Below are 21531 nucleotides of genomic sequence, written 5' to 3' on the forward strand. Positions count from 1 at the left end.
ACTGTATTGGTGTCACTGTGGATGTCAGTGACACCAAGTCAGTTCCCGCCAGTGTCAGAATGCCCACCGCAGTATCGCAGACCCGCTATAAGTCGCTGATCGCCGCCATTACTAGTAAAAAAAAACAAAATCCCAGTATATACTGTATATTTTGTAAACGCTAATACTTTCACGTAAACCAATTAATTTACATGTATTGGGATTTTTTTTTAGCAAAGACAGAATAGCAGAATACATTTTGGCCTAAACTTATGATGAAATTTGATTTTTAAACATTTTTTACTGGACATGTTTAATAGCAAAATGTCAAAAATATTGTTTTTTTCTCAAAATTTCGGTCTTTTTTTTTATACTACAAAAAAAAAAAAATGCACAGGCAATCAAATATCATCAAAAGAAATCTCAATTTGTAGGGAAAAAAAGATGTAAGTTTTATTTGGGTGCAGCGTTGCAGGACTGCACAAAAAATGCTAAACAATATGGTAGTGTGACAAGAACACCCCTACCTAAAAAAGCAGGTTACTAGATGATCCACGCGGAGTAATATGAATTCAAAAGAATTTTTAACAATACTTTATTTGATCACGTAGATCATAGGGAGGTTTAACATAAGCACGGTGTACATATGAAAAAAATAAAATCATGTTAAAAAACACTTAGCGTCTTCAATTTAGGGTCATCTTAGCAAATAGAGCACCATATAAGGCAGAGTTGTGTAATGATGCGATAGTTATCCTGGATTTCCGTGGGTTTCCCACTTAAATTCGAGTAAACCATGTGTTCAACAGATGTATTCCCCATGTATGTCAGGGACCTCCTGGAATGTAAAAGCTGGAACACAAAAATACATAATGTATGTATAGGAATATGAAAACCAATTCACATCCAAAAATCACCAGGCCTCCCTCCACATTAGTCAATGGATACTACTGTTACCTTCTCAATAATGAGACTATCATGCCCGCTTCTCAAATGTAGGGACTTCCTGGATAGCCACCCCAAGTAAAACAAGGTCCACAGTACCAAATGATTCTGAGGATATATATAGAGAAAAATGACAAATATATAGATCATAGGCATCAAGTGACCCCGAAAACAAAACACACACAAAATGTGGATATATTACCATCAATAAAGATCAAGAAGACTCCTGTCAACTTGAAATAGGATCAGGTCCTTGATGCTTTTTCAAAAATGCATATGGGGGTGAGGAGCCAGGTAGTCACAGTGCGTGGATTCCAAACACATATATAGTGTGTATGTAGCATATAGCAGGCCGTAGATACCTGAATTTAATATACCCAATACAGGGTTTCCAAAAATTGCTCAATTAGAGAAGGTTATTGCGGTTTTATAAGGATGTGGCTATGTCACAGCAAAAAATGCCTGAATAGGATAGCGTATATATATATATATATATATATATATATACATGTAGATTATCCTCCAAAGAGGGTTTCCAAAAAATTCCCCGAGTATGCAGGGTAAATTAGGCCCATAAAACATGCCCTATTGCCACCATATAGGCTCTATAAATCTCAACAGCCGTAAGCTTTAAATAACTTGCCACCGGTGGAAGGTATGTTTCCCTGAAGGATTGCCGTTTTGCGAACCGCTGTAATAGTAGCCCAGTGGTAGTTCTCAGAGGGTCTTGGGCCTTCCTAGCAGGGAGCTGTGACACCGCCGTTCCTTCCCGCCTCGTGGGCGCCGCACCCAGTGAAGACGCCGGGCGTAGTGACGTCAATACGTTGACGCGTTTCGTCCGCCAATCAACGCAGACTTCGTCAGAACTTATTTAAAGCTTACGGCTGTTGAGATTTATAGAGCCTATATGGAGCCTATATGGTGGCAATAGGGCATGTTTTATGGGCCTAATTTACCCTGCATACTCGGGGAATTTTTTGGAAACCCTCTTTGGAGGATAATCTACATGTATATATATATATACGCTATCCTATTCAGGCATTTTTTGCTGTGACATAGCCACATCCTTATAAAACCGCAATAACCTTCTCTAATTGAGCAATTTTTGGAAACCCTGTATTGGGTATATTAAATTCAGGTATCTACGGCCTGCTATATGCTACATACACACTATATATGTGTTTGGAATCCACGCACTGTGACTACCTGGCTCCTCACCCCCATATGCATTTTTGAAAAAGCATCAAGGACCTGATCCTATTTCAAGTTGACAGGAGTCTTCTTGATCTTTATTGATGGTAATATATCCACATTTTGTGTGTGTTTTGTTTTCGGGGTCACTTGATGCCTATGATCTATATATTTGTCATTTTTCTCTATATATATCCTCAGAATCATTTGGTACTGTGGACCTTGTTTTACTTGGGGTGGCTATCCAGGAAGTCCCTACATTTGAGAAGCGGGCATGATAGTCTCATTATTGAGAAGGTAACAGTAGTATCCATTGACTAATGTGGAGGGAGGCCTGGTGATTTTTGGATGTGAATTGGTTTTCATATTCCTATACATACATTATGTATTTTTGTGTTCCAGCTTTTACATTCCAGGAGGTCCCTGACATACATGGGGAACACATCTGTTGAACACATGGTTTACTCGAATTTAAGTGGGAAACCCACGGAAATCCAGGATAACTATCGCATCATTACACAACTCTGCCTTATATGGTGCTCTATTTGCTAAGATGACCCTAAATTGAAGACGCTAAGTGTTTTTTAACATGATTTTATTTTTTTCATATGTACACCGTGCTTATGTTTAACCTCCCTATGATCTATGTGATCAAATAAAGTATTGTTAAAAATTCTTTTGAATTCATATTACTCCGCGTGGATCATCTAGTAACCTGCTTTTTTAGGTAGGGGTGTTCTTGTCACACTACCATATTGTTTAGTATGTAGTTTTTGGGTTTTTGTATCCACACTTATACAAGTGAGTCGGAGATATGCTAATGACACGGGTAATTTGTGTCATTTTTGGTGGCCTGTTTTTGCTTTATTGTTGTGCTGCACAAAAAATGGCCTGGTCAGGAAGGTGGGTAAATCCTCAAAAGGGTAAGTGGTTAAGAAAGTTTACAATTTTGTCTTGGGCCACATGTGGCCTGTGGGTCACAGGTTGGACACCCCTGCTTTAAATCAGTGTTGGTCAAGGTGTGTGACTAATATTCCGTCAGATACTTTTAGCACCAGGACAGGCATTTGTAGGACCATGCTGTGGGAAATATTTTTATACTGTCAGTGGACATTGCAGAATACATGTTGATTTCTAAAGTGGAAAGGTCAGTTTGTGTATGTTCATTTTGGTGCAGGAAAGGAGTGAATGGGAATGAAGGAGATGCATGGTAACTGTTGATAAAAGGGGTGGAATGGGACATAAAAAAGACTGTAAGGTAATGGAGTTTACATACATACTACTGTTTTAACAGTTTAAGTACGTGGAACATGTAACTTTCATTAACACAAGAGCTTTTGGATTATAGAAAGGTTGTGACATGACTGCAGGTATGGGAATCCAGTGATGGGGGTATTAGACTGGATCTCTGGATAATTTAAAATAAATTGAAACAGGAATCTCTACATTATTAATTCTGAAGTCAAAGCAGAGAAATCAACTTGATGTGTCAGATGACATGCAAATAACATTGTTAAAACCTGTATCTCAAGTCCATGTTTTGCACAAAAGCAAACATCTACTAGTAGTAGCTATCTTCCGTATTTGTGATTTGACTTATTTTGCAAAAATAAACATGATAAAATTAATAATTAAAAAATCGTTATGATAATATGTCAGCTGTTCTGTTCCTAACTACCAATATTTAAAGTAATACCACGTTATTGACATATTTTAAGGTCTTACTGGTACCTAATTGGACAATAGAATTGATAATGATGATGATGATGATGACATATGTCTGGGACATGTTGGACAAGCCATTGAGGTTCTATAACCCCTGGACAATATACTGTATATATTAGCAATTGTGGATAGATAGATAGATAGATAGATAGATAGATAGATAGATAGATAGATAGATAGATAGATAGATAGGAATTTAGCAATATCTTTCCAAGTTTAATCTATTTAATTTATTCTCTGCAAATGCTATCATCTGCGGGATATTGTGAATATTTAATTTCATACAGGGAAGATTCTCTGTGCTGTTACAATGAAACACTAAGATTAGACACACAACATAATTTCTATTATGTTAATGTAGCCTTAAAATATATTGTACTGAGTGCTGTAACAATCAAATTATCAATTATAATGTCTACACAGGGTAGGAGAATGTTCCAAAAACACAGGGCTGATTATTGCTTCAGTACATCCAATCTGCATACTCATTGTTTGGTACAGGGAAAAACAAATTATCTTCTTCTGGCCTTAGTTCAAATTTAATTAAACAAGTGCAAGGCAATTATAATAAAGTACAATAGTTGAGTAATGAAAGGAAAATAATTCATTAACCTATTAATCTTTATTTATGTTACCCTCAAATAAGTATGTAATTTCTTTATTGCATCCCTTAAGAAAATGAACATTTTTTTGTCAGTTAATCTAAGGTAACTGTTTCAGTGCTGAAACTACTTAGATTGTATTGTTTTAAAATTGTGTATATTAACAAATCTAATTACCTTGTTCTTCCAAAAATAGCTATGCTCAACATATATTGGCAAATATGTTATTATATATGATTAAAAATCCAAAAGATTCAAATAAAATTGTAGTGTATCTAGACTCTGTTGTTGGAGTGCAGCAATAGTATATTTGTAGCTCTAACCAAAATAAAAATGATATCGAACAGTGTGTTGTTCTGCTACTAGTGTATACATAAGTGAAAAATAATCCCCATCCCAAAAAAATTCTATATAGTGCAGGATATTGATACGGCAATCCAAGTTATATAACACAATCTATCATGTATCCCACACAATCAACATGTATACGTCCACTAGTATCCAACAGAATGCAATGTGTGATCCTCCTGCTGAAGACTGTGCCCTTTTCCCCAATGCTGTCAAATCCACTCTCTGTGCACCACAGCAAATTGTGTGTCTGAAATGAACCCTCACCTTCCCATATGAACCTATTTAATTGAAATCCCCATCTGTGGGGGATCTGTATAAATGTCTCCATAGGTCTCTAGTCTCTCTCTCTTCCACTGCACACTGGTAATGGTAGACTCCCACTGCTGTCAATTTGTCAGATAGAACTCACAGGGACAAAGGAAGCCACCATAGTATAGTATATACAATGCCAAATGATTTTTTATTAAAATTAGACTCACATTAAGAAGCTGGTAATAAGCCGTTAACTACTTGCACTCCAGAGGATTTACCCCCCTTAATGACCAGGCCTCTTTTTGCTACTCGGCACTGCACTAATTCAACTGATAATTGCGGTGTCATGCAATGCTGCACCAAAACAAAATGTACATCCTTTTTTTCACACAAATAGAGCCTTCTTTCGGTGGTATTTGATCACTTGTGTGCTTTTTATTTTTTATGCTATAAACAAAAAAATACCTAAAATTTTGAAGAAAAACAATATTTTTTACTTTCAACAATAAAAAAAATTATTATTATTATACAGTATTTATATAGCGCCAACAGTTTGCTCAGCGCTGTAAATTATAATGGGAGACAGTACACGAGACAGCACAGTAACAATACAATACAATACACGAGGGGTTCGAGGGCCCTGCTCCTTGGAGCTTACAATCTAGGAGGGAGGGGATAGTGGTACAGGAGGAAATAGCTGTGGGGGATGGAGTGGTATGGAAGAGTGGGGGAGATCGGCAATTAGGTGAGGGCAGGGTAGGCTTCCTTGAAGAGAAGGATTTCAGGGTGCGCCTAAAGGTGAGGAGGGTAGGTGACAGTCTGATGGATTGGGGTAGTGAGTTCCAGAGGATGGGGGAAGCCCTGGAGAAATCCTAGAGACGGGCATGGGAGGAGGAGACCAGGGAACTAGAGAGTAGGAGGTCTTGTGAGGAGCGGAGAGTACGTTTTGGGTGGTAAATGGATGTCAGGTCGGTGATATAGTTTGGGGCAGTGTTATGAACAGCTTTGTACGTCAATGTTAGTAATTTGAACTTTATGCTTTGGGCAGTGGAGGGAATGACAGAGGGGGGTGGCGGATACGGAGCGGTTAGTAAGGTGGATGAGTCTGGCTGCAGAATTCAGGATAGACTGAAGCGGGGATAGCCTGTGATGAGGTAGGCCGGTGAGGAGGGAGTTACAGTAGTCAAGTCGTTATATAATAAGGGAGTGAATGAGTTGCTTTGTAGTTCCTGGGGTTAGGAACGTGCGTATTTTGGAGATGTTGTGAAGGTGGAGTCTACATGAATTTGTCAGCTATTGGACCTGGGGCTGGAATGACAGTTTGGAGTCTAGAATGACACCTAGTACTCTGGCTTGCGGGGTGGGGCTGATGGTGGCATTGTTGGTCGTGATGGAGAAGTCAGGGGGGGGTGGGTTGGGGGGAAAACTAGGAGCTCAGTTTTGGAAAGGTTTAATTTGAGGAAGTGGAGTGACATCCAATCTGATATGTCATTCAGAAGGCTAGTGATTCGGGGGAAACTGAAGGGGTGAGGCGAGGGGTAGAGAGATAGATTTGCGTGTCATCAGCATAGAGATGGTAGTTGAAGCCGTGGGCGTGTATCAGTTGGCCAAGGGAGGAGGTGTAGATGGATAAGAGAAGGGGCCCGAGGGCAGAACCTTGGGGGACCCCAACAGAAAGGGGGAGTGAGGGGAAGGTGGCAGCGTTATAGGTAACACTGAAGGAGCGTTGTGATGGATAGGAAGAGAGCCAGGAGAGAGCGGAGTCTCTGAGGCCCAGAGAGTATAGTTTTTTTTTGAGGAGGGGGTGGTCGGCCGTGTCCAAAGCCGCAGAGATATATAGTAAACTCAAAGTTAGTTATAAATTTAGGCCAAAATGTATTCTGCTCCATGTTTTTGGTAAAAAAATCCAAATAAGTGTATATTGATTGCTTTGTGTGAAAGTTATAGCGTCTACAAACTATGGTATAGACACTGCAATTTATGCCATTTTTTTGCTATACAGCGCTGCGATAGTTTAACGGACAATTGTGCGGTCATGCAATACGGTACATAAATGAAATTTATGTCCTTTTTTCATACAAATAGAGCTTTATTTTGGTGGTATTTGATCACCTGTGCGCTTTTTATTTTTGGAGCTATAAACAAAAAACTTTTTGAAGAAAATTTAAAAAAAATATATATATATTTTCTTATTTCGATCATAAAAAATATCCAAAAAAACAGAAATTTTGTCATAAATTTAGGCCAAAATGTATTCTGCTACATGTTTTTGGTTAAAAAATCACAGTAAGTGTATATTTCTTGCTTTGTGTGAAAGTTATAGCATCTACAAACTATGGCATAGATCATGTAATTTACACAGCTTTTACTTTCTGACTGCCCATCACATTTCTTAAGGTGCTAAAATACCAGGACAGTACAAACACCCTCAAATGACCCCTTTTTGGAAAGTAGACACCCTAAGCTATCTGCTGAAAGGCATATTGAGTCCATGTAAGATTTATTTTTTTTCCACAAGTTTCTGGAAAATGACAAAAACATAAAGCTGTTATTTAAATTATATATTTCTCACACAAGCCATGGGTATATGTGGAATTACACCCCAAAATACATTCTGCTACTTCTACCGAGTATGGGGATACCACATGTGTGAGACGTTTTGGGAGCCTAGACACATATAAAGGTTTTGGGAACCGAAATTGGGCTCAGGGTTAAATGTCTGCTCCTGCTCCTAATTTTGAGATATGGATTGCGTGCACGCCAGAATAATTACACGGACAACTGTCCAGTACAACCACTTTCACATCATCTCTGTTTATTGCAGGGCGGTGCTTAACCTTTTATACAAGGAGAACGATAGGGTATACGTCACTATTATGTAAATACAGTCACATTCTAAAAGGCACATTTTGCTTGGCTGAAATATGGGAGAAATGCAGAAACTTGATGCTTGCTTCTCGCCCGTTATCTATTCACTCCCCCTCACATTTTCAAAGCCTAAGTAAGATCCTCTCAGTGTGAAGGGAGGGGTTGAGAACATCGCTCTGAACAAACAAGTTAAGGAGGACTGCAAAGCCCAGCAGACAAAATATATACGCACACATATATTTAGAAATATGAAAAAGTATAAAAGTAAATATATATATAAAATGTATATTTTAAACAGGAAACCGAATAGGCATTTTACCAAATCCATCACAGTCCCCCCTTAAAATGACTATTTTACTCTGTCCCTATAAAGCCTAGCTCATCTGTCCTTATGTACCTTGGAACTCTTTTATGCTGTACGTTAGACAGGGGATGACTATTTCATCACCCCCCTTGCCACAGACTTTGTACATAAGGAAGTCAGATGCTATCCCTACAAAATTGTGAGATTACTGTTGGCGGGGAGGGACCGTAATGGGGTATAAGGTTTTTCTTCATCTATCATGTGGAGATCTTCTTGCTTCATGTTCAGGAAGATAGGTGTACTGTTGTCTGCAGATTTGCTCATCAATTTCCTCACACATGGTATAACACAGCATACAACCAGGACCAGAAGAATCAGAATTATTAGTATAGTTATCCCTATCTACATTTTTATTCACAGTTATCATGGGAATCAGGTATTCGAAGCCTGCTTTTACTTGGTCTCTGGATTTAAATTCATTAGGCACCCCCCTTGGGACTCCAATGGCATCTATATACACATGTGGGTCTAAACCACCAGAAGGAGCTTTTCGCTTCCTCCTACGGCCAGGTATTGGGTCATGGGTATTTTCTGCTAGGGTGTGGAGAATCATATCGGCCTTTGCAAGAGCATACTCACCAGTCCAAATCCCTTCCAATCTGGTTCTAATCTTTTGGTCCCCAGTAATCATCCATGACACATATGTATACCTGGTCACTACTATCGGAACATGCTCGTTGTGTCAAGATCATATGGATCACGGTCATAGCACCACATGGGATCTATACTACAGAAATCAAAGGTGAAAATAGCTACATGAGTGTTGGATGAGTTGTACCAAAATATAGTGGTGTCACCTATTTCAGTGTTAGCCACCTGTTGAGCCTTTGTCAGACTCATAAGAAAAAGGATATACAACATAGTTGTCATGGTGTAGATGACACCTTTTCCTCAGGGGTTGGGACATTCTTGCAGTGGGAGGTGTGTATCCAAGTGTTCTTCCCACCTTGACAGAAGTGGCTGTGGTCAGCAGAACTTGGAATGGACCATCATATCTTGGCTCAAGGGAATGTTTGCTCATAAATGTCTTTACTAATACCCAATCTCCGGGTAATAGACTGTGAGTTCCTGTATCTGACTCAGAATCTGGAATGGAGAAAACACTTGGACATAGATACGGGTTAATTCACGGGATAATGCAGTCATATAATTAGTTAACACATCAGATTGTAATTGCAACTGTTGTGGAAAGTAACAGCCAAGTCTGGGGCTGAGCTAAACAAAATCTCATAAGGGGATAGGGCATGTTTCCCCCCGGAGGGTGTGTCTGACACTAAACAGAGCAATGGGCAAACTGTCTGGCCAACTCATGTTAGTCTCTTGGGCCATCTTTAGCATCCTGTTTGTTAGAGTCCCATTCATCCTTTCTACCTTCCCACTGCTTTGAGGGTGATATGGGGTGTGTAGGGCCAACTGAACCCCCAGTGCTGCCCAAATCTCTTTTGTAAGGGTTGCTGTGAAGGCTGGACCCTGATCACTCTCTATCACCTCTGGGACCCCAAATCTACAGACTACCTGACTCAGTAGTTTCTTAGCCGTGGTCTTGGCTGTCATGTTTGTAACAGCATAGGCTTCCGCCCAACCAGAGAACATGTCCACCACCACTAGGGCATATTCATATTGGCCACTTTTTGGCATCTGTATATGATCAATCTGTACCCTCTGGAATGGATAGAGGGGTTTTGCCAGATGTTTCTGCATTGTCTTTTCTGTCCTCCCGGGTTGCATTTTGCACATACTACACAAGAGGCGCAGTAATTTCTGGTTAAGGTGGTTATCCCTGGAGCCCAGTAATACTTGCTGATCAGTGAGTTCATTAAGTTCTTAGAGAGATGTGCATGTCCATGCGCCCATTGGACAACTGCTGGATACATATGTTTTGGTAAACAAATTTTTCCTTTCATCGAATACAATTCTCCATCGTAATCTGCTCCTTTATCAATCCATTCCAATCTTTCTTCTGTGTAAGCAGCCATTTGCATAGAGATCAGGTATTGCTTGTCAGATGGCACATGCACCGCCAAAAGTATCTGTGCTGAGGTCTCACTCTCCTCTTCAGCCACCTCGGACGTTTTTCGTTGGTTTTTCGCTGCTTCTTTGGCAGCTATATCCGCCAAGTGGTTCCCTCTGGCCTCTTGAGAATTCAGTTTGCCATGTGCTTTAATCTTCAAGACAGCCACTTGGGCAAGCAGGAGCAGTGCATCCATTAAATCCTTGATGGCTGGGCCGTGTTTCACCGGTGTTCCAGCCGCTGTCAGAAACCCTCTGGCTTGCCAGATGATACCGAAGTCATGATCTACTCCAAAGGCGTACCTTGAGTCTGTGTAAATGTTGGCTCTTTTACCTTCTGCCATCTTACACGCTGTAGTGAGGGCTTGAAGCTCTGCTTCCTTGGCAGATAAAGTTGGTGGTAATGCTCCTGCTTGTAGAATTTCAAATTCTGAGGTCACAGCATAACCTGTGTGGTACTTGCCTCCTTCATCTGCATATCTGGAGCCATCCACAAAAAGTGTGTAGTCAGGGTTTTCCAGAGGAATTTCACTCACTGTAGAGAGAAAATTACGTTAAGCGAGGCGTTGGTAAACTGAGGTACGCCTGTATTAGTATTGCAATCCTTTGTATTGGGATACATAGAACCAACATACATCTGAATTGGCAACATAGCATAACATTTGTGTCGCATTTGAGATATCTGGCTAGTCACACTGACCTTGCCCAGGGACCTAGGATTGATTCACACCACAGAAATACAGGTTTAGTGTTCAACAGCTCCGTGGATTAGTTGTTAGTGCTACTGCCTCATAACGCTAGGGTTGTTGGTTTGAATCCCAACCACAGCAAAGAATTTTCATGATCTCCATGTGACTACCCTCACATACATGTGCTGGTGGCAGCATCTATGCTTTCTGTTTAAATGATCCCTAGAATGTGAATTAGAATGAGGCCTTGTCTGTTCAAACACCTTTAAAGTAGCACCTTATGTGAATGTCAAATGATGGGATGAGATAAGGGCCTGGACTAATGATTGATTGGATAATGCTGGTTTGCACTCCACCTCCTTTTGGGAAAGTTTGTCAAACCATGAAAAAAAAATAATGGCATGGAGTCCCCCCCCCCCCCAAATCCATAACAGACCCTTATCTGAGCATGCAGATACCGCATGCCTTCAAAGATTTATTTCCTTTGTTGAATTGCCTGCTTGGTTCACACTAGATGTGATTTAAAATTGTGCTTTTTGTTGGCAATTTCACCATGTTTTCTGTAGATTTACCAATGAGTTATTGCGTTTTCAATTGTGTTTTTTGCATTGCGATTTCTATTGTAGTCTATATGTGAAATCACTACAAAATGCTGAAAAAGTTAGACGAGAACTACTTTTGAAATTGTGTTGCAGCAAATCGCTTACGTTAAGACACTCACATCCACATTCATTAGATCGGATATTAGGTACAATTTCAATTCCCAAATCGCACCTGAAATCGTGCACCCTGGATGCGACTTGGCATGCGATTTGCATGGCATGCAACTTGCAAATCGTATGCCAAGTCGCACCCTATTGTCTTCTATTAGAGCAGTCACATGGGTGCGTTTCCGACACTGATTTCTAAAGTAGTACATGTACTACTTTTGTGACAATTTGCATAGATATCTGTGTCAGATGTCTTGCAAATCGTAAGGAAATCAGCATCTTCACTGTACGTCGCACAATTTCTAAATCGGCTTTGATGTGACTGGGGTGTAAGGTCTTTTTATGTTTGATTTCCTGAGTGTTTTTCCGATTTATGGGAAATGCCACATACTAGCAAAAGTGAATTGACATTTTCAGTACTGCATGCGAGATGTGGTCATGTGACTGCCTTAACTCATGCGATAATCTGGAGTGAATTGTGCCCATAGGGCCAAGAAATATTGCCAATAGGGTTCCCTTTCACATTCCTGTTCAATGTTCTGTTGTATGCTGCACAGGTACACTTCACTGTGGCTTTCTTTCTGACTCTGATTTGTGGGGCCTGTATACCAAGGGTTAACGCAAGTGGGAAGAGAATTAATCAGGTGCAAACACTTTCTCTGACCAAGTGAATGACAGTGGTGGGTGTGGCCTACCTTATATAAAGAGACCCAGTAGTGGTGATTTTGTGCCTTGTACAGGCACATTATTTTTGCATGTCCTTGTCTGTGGTGGTTTGGGGAGGAAGAGATATTGTGGTGAATTGCCCCCAGGCCACACTCACGCTGTGTTTTGATGTAGGCTGTAAATGTTTTGCATGTTCTACCTTCGAAGGTGTGTTTGTGTGTTATTGTACAATGATTGTGTTTATTATTTTTGCATTGTAATCCTAACGCATGTCCATTGCTCTGCTCTTCCAAGTTTGCTTTATTTAGAATGAAATGCAGTTTTTAGACAAACAAGGTGAGAAATGTATGTGTGTGGGATTTGGGGAGGTGGGAGGTGTTTTTTTTTTGGCACGTATGTATTTTTATATTGATATTTCGATCTGCAGCTTGTTTTGTGAATAAGCCCAAGTGATCTTAACCGTTTGTTTCCTGCTGTAACCTGTGAAAGCACAGTTCATTATACGTATAATCTTTTAGATTGTAAGCTCTTATGAGCAGGACCGTTCTATTTTAGCAACATCAATCCTGTTTTTTTTTGGGGGGGTTTTCACACCAAGATATTGAATGTAGCTTTTTGTTGCTGTCCAAATAAATGTGGAATGTGTATTTGATCAATAAACATTTGTACTATGTATTTTTTGGGGCATTATTTCATGGTCTAGTTGAATGTTGCACAGTGGCTAAATGGTTAGCACTTCCACCTGGCAGTACTAGGGTTGTTGGTTCAAATCCCAGCCACAGCACCTCCTGCCTGGAGTTTGCATGTTCTCCCTGTGCCTGTGTTTCCTCCCACACTCTAAAGACATGCTGGTAGGTTACTTGGATCCTGTCAAAATTGGCCCTAGTATATGTATGAATGTAAGTTAGGGCTCTTAGTACACCCCTTGAGGGTTAGGGACTGCTGTGAATTTACCACATCTATATGTAAAGCGCTGTGTAAATTGACAGCGCTATATAAGTATCTGAAATGTACTAGCACCCCTAACGCTTATTTTTGCTAGCTATATAATATGCCCAAATCATCCTTGTTAGAGCGCACATGTGCAAGTATGTCCAAAATAACAAACCAAAAGCCCCCTATTGCACCACAAGACTATGTTATGTACCAATGAATAGGTCGTGTTCAATGTGCAGCTAGCTATTCTTTTTCTACAATCCTCTTAACAGTAATAAATTGGGCCCCCAATTTATGTTGACTTTGGGCCTTTACTGGCAAATATATATTTGCCAATGTCATATACACAGTATAGCTGCAAGCATACATTCACCAATGCCAAATCTACAATAGAACTGCAAACATATATTTGCGAATGTCATATACACAATGGAGCCGCATGTAAAATTGCTATGGTGCACAAATAAACGCCAAGACGGCTGTTGGAGGAGGCGCTAGAGCAGCTGTCATACCGGAAGGACGTTTGCACACACCCGGAAGTGGAAGTGGGGAGTGTGAGTGGATGGGAGTGTAGTTAGGAGAGTTTAGTGGTAATTTGCAAGTCTATTTTTTAGTTTTGTGAATTGTTCTTTTGTGGAATTCCAAACTACATCTGGACATGGCGAGATCGCTGTTCTCCACCGAGGAGCTGATCCTCATTTGCTGGGGAAACATTACTAATAATTGTTGTATTTTCAGTTGAAAACATGTCCAATTCCTAGATCCATTGAGGTACATAGCAGAGGTTCAAGGTTCTTCCTAACTATACAGGTGGCACAGACACAAGCATACACCCAGGGCCACTGTTAGATATCATGGGGCCCTGTACAGCATACCTGACAGCCCCCCACCGCCAGAGAAAATATCCAAATTATATTTATGGTAAAAATACACTAAAACCATTATTAATGGACATAATCCCAACCATATTCCTGTGAAATCTAAATTATAAAACTGTACTGCGTTTATAAATAAAGCTGTGTGTGTAATTGAGGTGTAATTGAGGTTTTGGGGCTCATGGGTGCTGTGGCCTGTAGAGTGGGAATCAGTGGTTTGTTTTTGTGGCTGTTGCCATTTGCAGGCAACCTATGTTACACTATGGAATTGCTGCAGGTCATAAATTGACAAGCATATGGTTGCAGGTGTACAGCCCTGAACACAGACAGTGAGAGCATTCAGGGCCACTTCCCCACGCCTTCACACCTGTCAGATTAAAACCTGTGTTCATACAGCTGCTGTGTCCCCATAGTGTAACAGGTGGTTCTAGCCACATAAACAACCCACTCATTCATGCTGTACAGGCCAGAGGACCTGTGTGAATGTGGCATTTTTTACTTTTTTTTTTCCTCAGCTCGTTAATTTCAATGGGCTGCCTAATGTGTGGGAACATGCAAAAATACTGCAGGCATATTATTTTAAAAGTGTGTTGCACCTAACCGCGCACATATGCAAAGGGCACTGCATTTCTTTGCTGTGCTGGAAAATGTGTGTTCTTGCATGCGTTTCTGCACCACCAATGGTGTGAACAAGTCCTAAGGACCAGTTCACACTATAGAAACAGTCTAGATGTGTTCCTGATGTGTTTTTGCATGCCCTTTTGGCATGCATGTTTAGTGTGTTCCAGTACATTTTGGATGCGTTTTGGACACGTTGCATTGCATTTTTGTATCCCTTCCAGTTAGTTTTTTCTACTTTCTTTTTATTCAATTTAATTAGGGACATGTGCGTTTTAGTACATTCAAGGACATTTCAATGTGTTCCAGTACAGTTCTGTGCAGAAACAATGCAGTGTGGTCAACTTTCTTTACCGCACCTGCAATGCACTGAAAATGCAAGCGCTGATGTGAACTATAACATTGACAACCAGATAACCTTCTTTCTGTGCGTTTATGATGCCAAAAAAGCAACTGAAACACATGTAGTGTGAACTGGCCCTAAAGATTATTAGAGGTAAGGGAATGGGACTGACCAGGGATTGTGAATTCAATCAGACTAGTGGTGATATACAATCAGCAATCGTATAATAATGTGAGATCTGAGCTGTAGCTGATAGAAAATGAGACACATTCACCTGATCAGTAAATAGTTAAAAAGAGTGGGGCGGTGATCCATAGATTTGCATATGGGACAGGGGATGATGGGGTGGGGGAGGGGGTCAAGTTGTATAAGGAGACAGATTTAAAAGAAGAAAAAAAAGTTACAATGAAATATACACAGCATGAAACTTGCACATTTCCTAATTGGCAGAAGAACAGGACGCAGGTAACATTCATCCACTTTCTAGTCATTAGGAAAAATCATAATTGATTGATCAATATTCCTGGCACTGACACAACCCAGAAAATTGATCTCCCTTTTTTTAATGTTCATAAATGTCAAGGAACTTATAATCTAAGGGCAGAAACTCAGCCATGTAACTAGGTCCAACAAACCTAACAGCATGTCTTCTGAGTGTTGGCAGAAACACATCCATACAGGGAAAGCATGCAAACTGGAATGCAGCCATGACTGGGATTAGAACCCATGACCCAAGTGCTGTTTAAAAATGATAACGCAAGCGCTGGTCAAATTATATAGACTACTAAAATGGTATTACACAAGATAAATATAACCACGAACAGTAGTGCATGAACTCGTGAAAGGTCATCCACCCTTGTGACAGTGTACTACACTATTAAGCACCTTTCTGGCTCCTGTGGCTGAGCTAATTCCTCCCCAGGACCATTTGGGCACCCACCCTGATGGATGGATGGCTGGAGCTGGATTACTAACCCATAGCTGCCAGCATACCGCTGCACCCCCAGATGTGTGATGTGTATAACCCATGCGCATTAATACTTTTGTTCTGGTGAGTGTAGACCAGTCCTAAGGGTGGTTTATCTTTCACGAGTTCATGCACTACTGTCCGTCACGGAGAAACCACACGTGCCATTCATAGGCACTCTCTGAGTTGGTACTCTCACACGAAGGACATTCCATTATTCAGGAATGATTATATGAACTTATTTTAGCACCATTTACCATTTTACACCATTATTGCAATTCTTTGCACTTTTTGGTTTTTACATGCGTTCATTATTGATCACATGCATTTATAGTGCTGCACTTGACTTTAACATAGAATAGTTACGTGATTAAAGAGAATGAAGATATATCATTATATTGGGAAACTAGAACTAGACATTCCAAATTATTTGAGATATAAGTGTGAAATGTTTAACATTTGAAAATAGAATGTATGACATTCATTAGTAAATGCATTAGTTGTCTGATCATTTTGGAGAAACAGCAAAAAAAAAAAAAAAAATAATATAGGTGTACTAATTATGTTACATTCTAAGTATTCTCTTTTGCTAACATAAAAACGCCAATGGTACCATGCCCACGCTTGTGCGCCATCTAGCGAACATATCCGGTATTGCACCTAAAAATGTGCCAGAGGCAATTTCACATTTACTAATAGTAAAGTAGAGGTTCGTCAATGAGATTGCTAGACGCCGCTCAGAAGACTGACAGGTCTTGATTGATTTAATTGAGTCTGCCTGAATGTTCAGAGTCTGCTGGTAGACTCAAGTCTTAGTAAATCAGGGCCAAAGTGTCAGAAAAGGCTTGATCTTCAGATGGTTAGAAGAGTGAGTGATGTGTGGCATAAACTTCTAATGCTGGGCATAAAATGCCCCAACCCCCCAAAACAACCCCTTTTTGGAAAGTAGACACCCCAAACTATTTGCTGAGAGGCATGCTGAATCAATAGAAAAATATATTTTTTTACCACAAGTTTTTGGAAAATGACAAAAACAATAAATTTTTTTTACACAAAATTGGCACTTAAATAATTTATTGCTCACACGTGCCATTGGTATATGTGGAATTAGTCCCCAAAATACATTCTGCTACTTTTCCCGAGTGTGGGGGTACTACATGTGAGAGACTTTTTGGCAGTCTAGCCAAGTATAGGACCCCAAAATCCAATAAGCGCCTTCAGGCTTTTAAAGGGCTTTATTTCCTCATTACACTTCCTGACTACCTATCACCGTTTCGGAGGCCCTGAAATACCAGGATAGCACCAAACCCCCGAATTACCCCTTTTGGGAAAGTAAACACCCCAAGGAATTTGATAAGAAACATGTTGAGTATTTTACAGATCTTGTTTGTTGCCACAAGTTTGTGGAAAGTGAAGAAAGAAAACAAAAACATATTTTTTTCTTTTCTTTTTTTATATTTCAAAACCTTGTGAGAAAAAATGAGATCTTCAAAATACTCAACATGCCTCTATTTAAATTCCTTGGGGTGTCTGCTTTACAAAAAGGGATCATTTGGGGGGGGGGGTTTGTGCTATCCTGAGAAATGAGGAATTTACGCACCTTCAGGCTTTCAAAGTGGTCATTGGATTTTAGGCTCCTGTATGTGGCTAGACTCCCAAAAAGTATCACACATGTGGTATCCCCATACTTGGTAGAAGTAGCAGACCGCATTTTGGGGTGTAATTCCACATATACCCATGGCTTGTGTGAGAAATATATCATTTAAATGACAACTTTGTGCAAAAAAAATGTTTTTGTCATTTTTCAGAAACTTGTGGAAAAACAATAAATCTTCCATGGACTCAATATGCCCCTCAGAAGATAGATTAGGGTGTCTACTTTTCGAAAGGGGTCGTTTTTGGGTGTTTGTACTATCCTGGTATTTTAGCACCTCAAGAAATGTGCAGTCAGAAAGTAAAATCTGTGTACTGTAAATTCCATTATCTATACCATAGTTTGTAGATGCTATAACTTTCACACAAAGCAATCAATATACACTTGTTGGGATTTTGTTAACCAAAAACATGTAGCAGAATATATTTTGGCCTAAATTTATGATGAAATTTTAGTTTTTTTGGATTTTTTTTATGGCAGAAATGAGAAAATATAGTTTTTTCAAAAACATTTTTTTCAAAATGTTTTTGTTTATAGCGCCAAAAATAAAAAGCGCACAGGTTATCAAATATCACCCAAATAAAGCTCTATTTGTGTGAAAAAAGGACATAAATTTCATTTATGTACCGTATTGCATTTGTCAGTTAAACTAGTGCAGTGCTGTATAGCAAACAAATGGTGTAAATTGCAGTATCTATACCATAGTTTGTACACGCTATAACTTTCATACAAAGCAGTCAATATACACTTATTTGGATTTTTTTTTTGACAATAACATGTAGCAGAATACATTTTGGCCTAAATTTATAACTAACTTTGAGTTTACTATATATTTTTTTATAGCCGAAGTAAAAAATACCGGTTTTCTTAAAACTTTTTGGTCTTTTATTGTTTATAGCACGGAAAAAAAAGCACACATGTGATCAAATACCACCAAAAGAAAGATCTATTTGTGTGAAAAAAAAGGACATAAATTTCATTTGGGTACAGCATTGCATGACCGTGCAATTATTATTATATTTATTTATTATTATTACTATTATTATTGAATTATTGCAGCACTGAGTAGCAAAAAGAGGCCTGGTCATTAAGGGGGGTAAATCCTCTGGAGGGCAAGTGGTTAAAAATAGAGGGACACAGGAATTTTGTCCACAGGACATGGACGACTGAGAACTACAACAGTTTGTCAAACACTCCAGAGATAAAGACTTTTTACACTAGAGAAACATTACAAGTTTCAGCTCAACAAGTTTAGAAAGATACAGCATTGGCAGTTATTGGGGGAGTGCTCGGCAAAAGGTCAGCGTATACTTTATCCCCAAATAGCAAACTTGGAATAAAAAATTAAATTCTCCCATGGAAATTTCAGTGTGATAGTTGACTTGACCTTATTCAGTTTTTTTCTCTTTCTGCTTCAGAAGTTTATTTATTTCCCGCTTACCCATTCCTACAAATTTTGTAATAATTCCATGTTTGTTGAGACCAGGTAGCAAAAGTGCAAACCTCACTATAAGGCTACGTTCACACTAGCTTTGTGTGCAGGCGGCAGAGAGGCATTTGGGAAGCGTCTTTACCGCTTACCAAACGCCTCGGAGAATTCTGCACATTGCAGCACATGGTGCTGTTCTAACGGGAGCGTCAGTGATGCGTCGCGGCAAAACGGACGCCTCTGGTCGAGTCAGGAGGTGTTGAAGCCTCCTATTCTAGTCTATGGTGCCGCTCCGCAAACACCCAGCCGGCGTTTGCGGCACGGTTGCGACATGGTTGCGGGGCGTTTGCGGAGCGGTAACACCATTTAAACTTCATTATAGGCATTTGTGGGGCGTTTTTAACGCTCTGCAAATGCCTAGCAACTGCTGCTAAACTGCGCCTGCAGCATTTGTGGTGCGTTAAAAAACGCTCCGGAAACGCCGGACCAACGCTTGCCAAACTCTATAGGGGCATTTGGCAAGCGTTGGTAAAACAGTCAAGTGTGAACGAGCCCTAAGATTGGTTAGGAAGAGGTTATAAACTTGCTGTCCAATCCAAGGTACAAGAGCAAGAGGCGTGATCATAGACATAAAATACATATTCTTCCTTCAAAACAAAGAGCCGGCTCCACCAGCCAATAATCCTACATTGGGTTTTCACATGGTTGCTGCAGATCTCATGATGCAGCCTCTGTTGCTGTTCTGTGGTCCATGTGCCAAAGATTCTGGGAGCCAATGTGGGAACAAGATAGTCAGTAAGACATAGGAACATAACGAAGCAAGATACACCAGAAAGAACTGAAGGATCCAGGTAATAGATCATCAGGATGATAAAAGACACTGTTCCCATTATAGCAGCTGGAAACCATTGCTTCTCCCAGCGAAGGACACAATCTGAAAGCAGGACCACTTCACCCCATCCATGAAAATGGTCCTCCAGGCTAGCAGTCTCTGCAGCCAGCTGGTTGGTGCTCCTGTTGTCCCCCTCTGCCATTGTTGTGTACACAGCTCCTCTCACACCGCTCTGCCCGCACCTCTCCACTGAGCCCCAGATATAAAGGAGCTCCCAGCATCCTCCGTGATACACTGGCCTTCTTCAAAGGCGTATTGGCCCTTGTGGTCAGTGCGGGGAGGTGAGGAGGCACTCAAACCATTTCTGGATTGTGGCACCAGTGACACCAGTGGCACTCTCACGCCTGTTAAAAGGATCACAGTATTTGTGTGCAGTGGACTGTAATATATTCACCTTTGTCACTTGTAGGAATATATTATTCCTTTGCATGGTGTTTTGTGCAATTATCACAAGCATATAGTCACGTTCCCCCATTAGGGGATAAGCAATAGGTCTATATATGCATGACCATTTATTAGCACTTGTTTATATATGTATGTTGAGTGACATTTGTCTTAGCGCTACATCAATTTTTTCTTATGTGCATACTGTCAGTTCATCTCTCAAGACTGTAACCATACTTTACCAAATGGGGACATCATAGGGCACGACACTATACCAACTGCCAAATGGCAGGGGTGGTATATATGATGATATGTGAATGTGGAAGTTTCTACATAGGTAAAAGCAAATGGCGATTCTGGAAAGGATCTATGATCATGTCTCCACTATTCAGTTGGGAGACATATCCTTCCCTGTAGAGATCCAAGAGGTGGTGATTGGGACTGCCGTATCCTCCAAAAAGAGGCACAATGGATACATAACCTGGCAGCTACTCAGCCACCAGGCTTAAATGATTATATAAGCTTCAAACCTTTTTTGTCTTAAATTTGTCTGGTTTTGCCACAGCCCCTTTTATGCCCCCCCCCCTTTTTTTTCTTGTTGTTATGAACAATTTCCATAATTTGATATATGTAAATATTTCCTTGATGTATGATGATTTGGATTTATTATATACTTTTTTGTTGCAGTCACTATAATAAAACAGTGCTCTGTAATACCAGCTGATGATACCAACCTCCCGGATGCTTTTTGGACTTTCTGGCATATATTTTTACCTTTACGATTATTTTGCCATTACTTTTTTTCTTAATGGGTCCTAAACGAGCTGTTGTCCATTTACAGGGGCATGCCTGGCTGTGCTCTATAAAGGTTGTTTCCCCTTATTGATTCCCTGTTGTTTGATTTACAGGGCCATGTTTGGCCATGCTGTACTGAGGTTGTTTCCCCTTTTTGATTCCCTGTCTTTTTATTGTTATTTGTCCTCTATCGTGGGCTTCTTTAAGATGGCCATGACCTTTTTTAACATTTTGCGTCACGTTGCATGATGCAATGATGTCAGAGATCATGACATCATCACCGTGC

General features: G+C 40.0%; 2 long non-coding RNA genes and 1 pseudogene across 2 annotated transcripts; 1 reads left to right on the forward strand and 2 right to left on the reverse strand.

Annotated features, from left to right (window-relative positions):
* Positions 1–796: 796 nt before the first annotated feature.
* Positions 797–1275, reverse strand: LOC149456572 (uncharacterized). Its single transcript, XR_016313852.1, has 3 exons — positions 1127–1275; positions 937–1032; positions 797–831 (listed from the first exon to the last, which is right to left on the reverse strand). It is a non-coding gene; the product is annotated as an uncharacterized LOC149456572 (long non-coding RNA).
* A 793-nt stretch (positions 1276–2068) lies between these two features.
* LOC149456573 (uncharacterized) lies at positions 2069–2791 on the forward strand. Its single transcript, XR_016313853.1, has 3 exons — positions 2069–2222; positions 2317–2412; positions 2518–2791. It is a non-coding gene; the product is annotated as an uncharacterized LOC149456573 (long non-coding RNA).
* Positions 2792–19133: 16342 nt separating this feature from the next.
* Positions 19134–20208, reverse strand: LOC149456574 (ADP-ribosylation factor-like protein 6-interacting protein 1; annotated as a pseudogene).
* Positions 20209–21531: the final 1323 nt, after the last annotated feature.

This window comes from Staurois parvus, unplaced genomic scaffold (assembly GCF_062004578.1).
Source record: "Staurois parvus isolate SC_StPar_1 unplaced genomic scaffold, SC_StPar_1.0 ptg000356l, whole genome shotgun sequence".
Classification (NCBI taxonomy): Eukaryota; Metazoa; Chordata; class Amphibia; order Anura; family Ranidae; genus Staurois; species Staurois parvus.